Raw genomic sequence first — 5072 nt, 5'->3', positions numbered from 1 at the left:
TTTAATACAGGTGAAAGTAAAGCGATAAACTGTGGTAACTACTGCTTGTTAGAGGTGCTGGTAGGCACATTTTGTTATCTTCAGACTACTCTGACTCACCTGATGTAGACTATGGGTGTAAGCTTGCCATTGGCCATGCATTACTTTCTCCTACAATTCCACTATCTACCTCTTACAGTTTTGAAAATCACCTTCACTGCAAGAAATAATAAAGACAACCTCCGGGGTCCGTGTATATTTTTTGGCAATTGGATTTTCTGTTCTGAAACGGGTATTGAAAAACAAAAAAAGAGTGGTTATTTGATTTTCGTTTTAAAATACAAAAAATAAAATTGAAATACAAGGTGTTTTTCCTTTTCATGATCAAAAAGGGATATACGAAGTTCTAAAAATGCTTTGATTTTAATTTTATATTTAGAATAACAAAAAATTAAAATCACTAAGAGACAGAAATGAAAAAAGGTCCGTTTTTTTTTTTTTTTTTTTTTAATTTTCTGAGACCGGAAATGGTCATCAGCAAGTGTGGAGCCAAACGAAACTCCTCTGACCCAGTGGTTCATCAGAACCTCTGGGGATGTCCTGTGGATTCTGTGGATTCTGTGGATCCTGTGGGTTGCAGGGTGGGTCCTACCTAGACCAGGCTGATCCTGGACCATCCCACAGATGCTCCATCAGATCTGGATGTGGGGAGTGTGGAACCCAGGTGAACAGCTTAGCTCTGTCGTGTTCCTCAGACCACTCCTGAGCTGTTTTAGTTTGTCCTGCTGAGGGAGGCAGCTGGCATCAAGGACTGCTGTTGCCATGGAGACTAGGGGGTTGTTTGTCCTGCAGTGTTTAGGTGGTGGTACATGTCAAACATCCACATGAATGTCAAGGTTTCCCAGCAGAACGTTGCATTAGAACAAGATGATGGATGTTGTTCTCTTCAGCTGTCAGTGGTCAGAATGTTGTGGCTGATCAGTGGATCTGTCTGCCTTTACTCTGACATCCAGAGTTAAACAAAAGTGGAGTATGTGTGCAGTGCAGAAGAGATTTACTTTATTGTATGCAGTTTTAGTGGTTCCATCAGAGAAAATCATATCCATATACAGATTTTTATTAATTCCAGGGCTGGTTCAGTAAAGATTAGAATAAGAACTACATCAGATAATTCTTTGTCGCAGTTGGAATTTTGCAGGCCGAGAGATGGTTGAGAAGGTTTGCAGTTCTTGTTTGAGCAAAATATGTTATAATAGAAGATCTTTATTTTCACTGTACATGAAACCAGCGCTTGTCCTGTTTTTGTGTTGCTCCTCAGCGACCCTAGACAGCCGGGTCCTAATGTTTTTTGAGCAACACACCATACTATGACGTTTTTACAATGAAGGTTCTACTATGGAACCAGTTTGATATGTTCAGGCGTTCTTTGTGTGAAAACTCAGAGATTTCAGGTATCAGAAGGTGGTTTTCAACTTTCTTTGTTAACTTTCTGCTTCAACTTTAAACTAAATTTCCTTGACTAACCCCGCCCTCTGGACTTCCAGGAAGCTGTGTTCCTATTGGCTGTCCAGGTGGCTGCTTGGTGTTATCAGGAACACCTGAGCAGCTCAGTGTCTTCCTGCTTTATGTGGCTGCAGACAAACATTTCCTCTGCTTCTCTTCACCATTAAACCGGGTTTCGCTCCGTTGCTTTAGTTTGTTCTTTAGGCGTTGGCTTGCAGCTTCCAGCAGAAAAATCATCTTTAATGTGCTTCTTGGTGTGTTTTAGGGCTTGTACTGGCTTTGCACATTTGCTTTTCACTCCCTCACATGTTGTGTTGTTGTAAACTTACTCTTTTAAATAAATACTCGTCTAACCCTCTGGAAACCAGCTTTTGGACTGTTTTTGTGTTGCTCCTCACCTACTTAAGACAGCCGGAAAAAAACAATGTTTTGTGGACTAAAGTAAATGCTATGACGTTATTAGAGCGACATGCTATACTATGACGTTTTTTGGACGACATGCTATACTATGATGGCATGTTTTTACAACATGTTGAAAAACCATATGGCATTTTTTTTCCGACTATGGCGTTTTTTGGCGCCAAAATTCATGATGTTTTTTTTTTCAAAGAAAACCTTTCTGGAGTGTTTTTCACGGCCTTCTTTACATTATTTCATCATATGGCACATTTTTAAAACATGTTTGAAAAATGGCATTTTTTTTCGACATAGTATAGTAAGGTGTTTTTTTTGGCGCCAAAATTCATGATGATTTTTTTTTCAAAGAAAACCTTTCTGGAGTGTTTTTCATGGCCTCCTTTACATTATTTCATCATATGGCACGTTTTTACAACATCTTTGAAAAATCGCATTTTTTTTGCGACATAGTATAGTAAGGCGTTTTTTTTGCGCCAAAATTCATGATGATTTCTTTTTCAAAGAAAACCTTTCTGGAGTGTTTTTCACAGCCTCCTTTACATTATTTCATCATATGGCACGTTTTTACAACATGTTTGAAAAATCGCATTTTTTTTCGACATAGTATAGTAAGGCGATTTTTTTGCGCCAAAATTCATGATGACTTTTTTTTCAAAGAAAACCTTTCTGGAGTGTTTTTCACAGCCTCCTTTACATTATTTCATCATATGGCACATTTTTACAACATGTTTGAAAAATCGCATTTTTTTTCGACATAGTATAGTAAGGCGTTTTTTTGCGCCAAAATTCATGATGATTTTTTTTCAAAGAAAACCTTTCTGGAGTGTTTTTCACAGCCTCCTTTACATTATTTCATCATATGGCACGTTTTTACAACATCTTTGAAAAATCGCATTTTTTTTCGACATAGTATAGTAAGGCGTTTTTTTTGCGCCAAAATTCATGATGATTTTTTTTTCAAAAAAACCTTTCTGGAGTGTTTTTCACGGCCTCCTTTACATTATTTCATCATATGGCACGTTTTTACAACATGTTTGAAAAATTGCATTTTTTTTCGACATAGTATAGTAAGGCGATTTTTTTGCGCCAAAATTCATGATGACTTTTTTTTCAAAGAAAACCTTTCTGGAGTGTTTTTCACAGCCTCCTTTACATTATTTCATCATATGGCACATTTTTACAACATCTTTGAAAAATTGCATTTTTTTTTCGACATAGTATAGTAAGGCGTTTTTTTTGCGCCAAAATTCATGATGATTTCTTTTTCAAAGAAAACCTTTCTGGAGTGTTTTTCACAGCCTCCTTTACATTATTTCATCATATGGCACGTTTTTACAACATCTTTGAAAAATCGCATTTTTTTTCGACATAGTATAGTAAGGCATTTTTTTGCGCCAAAATTCATGATGACTTTTTTTTTCAAAGAAAACCTTTCTGGAGTGTTTTTCACGGCCTCCTTTACATTATTTCATCATATGGCACGTTTTTACAACATCTTTGAAAAATCGCCTTTTTTTTGCGACATAGTATAGTAAGGCGTTTTTTTTGCGCCAAAATTCATGATGATTTCTTTTTCAAAGAAAACCTTTCTGGAGTGTTTTTCACAGCCTCCTTTACATTATTTCATCATATGGCACGTTTTTACAACATGTTTGAAAAATCGCATTTTTTTTCGACATAGCATAGTGAGGCGATTTTTTTGCGCCAAAATTCATGATGACTTTTTTTTCAAAGAAAACCTTTCTGGAGTGTTTTTCACAGCCTCCTTTACATTATTTCATCATATGGCACATTTTTACAACATGTTTGAAAAATTGCATTTTTTTTCGACATAGTATAGTAAGGCGTTTTTTTGCGCCAAAATTCATGATGATTTTTTTTTCCAAAGAAAACCTTTCTGGAGTGTTTTTCACGGCCTCCTTTACATTATTTCATCATATGGCACGTTTTTACAACATCTTTGAAAAATCGCATTTTTTTTCGACATAGTATAGTAAGGCGTTTTTTTTGCGCCAAAATTCATGATGATTTTTTTTTCAAAGAAAACCTTTCTGGAGTGTTTTTCACAGCCTCCTTTACATTATTTCATCATATGGCACGTTTTTACAACATGTTTGAAAAATCGCATTTTTTTTCGACATAGTATAGTAAGGCGATTTTTTTTGCGCCAAAATTCATGATGACTTTTTTTTCAAAGAAAACCTTTCTGGAGTGTTTTTCACGGCCTCCTTTACATTATTTCATCATATGGCACGTTTTTACAACATGTTTGAAAAACTGCATTTTTTTTCGACATAGTATAGTAAGGCGTTTTTTTGCGCCAAAATTCATGATGATTTTTTTTCCAAAGAAAACCTTTCTGGAGTGTTTTTCACGGCCTCCTTTACATTATTTCATCATATGGCACGTTTTTACAACATCTTTGAAAAATCGCATTTTTTTTCGACATAGTATAGTAAGGCGTTTTTTTTGCGCCAAAATTCATGATGATTTTTTTTTCAAAGAAAACCTTTCTGGAGTGTTTTTCACAGCCTCCTTTACATTATTTCATCATATGGCACGTTTTTACAACATGTTTGAAAAATCGCATTTTTTTCGACATAGTATAGTAAGGCGTTTTTTTTGCGCCAAAATTCATGATGACTTTTTTTTTCAAAGAAAACCTTTCTGGAGTGTTTTTCACAGCCTCCTTTACATTATTTCATCATATGGCACATTTTTACAACATGTTTGAAAAATTGCATTTTTTTTCGACATAGTATAGTAAGGCGTTTTTTTTGCGCCAAAATTCATGATGATTTCTTTTTCAAAGAAAACCTTTCTGGAGTGTTTTTCACAGGCCTCCTTTACATTATTTCATCATATGGCACGTTTTTACAACATGTTTGAAAAATCGCATTTTTTTTCGACATAGTATAGTAAGGCATTTTTTTTGCGCCAAAATTCATGATGACTTTTTTTTCAAAGAAAACCTTTCTGGAGTGTTTTTCACAGCCTCCTTTACATTATTTCATCATATGGCACGTTTTTACAACATGTTTGAAAAATCGCATTTTTTTTCGACATAGTATAGTAAGGCGATTTTTTTGCGCCAAAATTCATGATGACTTTTTTTTCAAAGAAAACCTTTCTGGAGTGTTTTTCACAGCCTCCTTTACATTATTTCATCATAT

This window comes from Amphiprion ocellaris, chromosome 3, assembly GCF_022539595.1.
Source record: "Amphiprion ocellaris isolate individual 3 ecotype Okinawa chromosome 3, ASM2253959v1, whole genome shotgun sequence".
Taxonomy (NCBI): Eukaryota; Metazoa; Chordata; class Actinopteri; family Pomacentridae; genus Amphiprion; species Amphiprion ocellaris.
The sequence above is the reverse complement of the archived record's forward strand: the minus strand, read 5'-3'. Positions refer to the sequence as shown.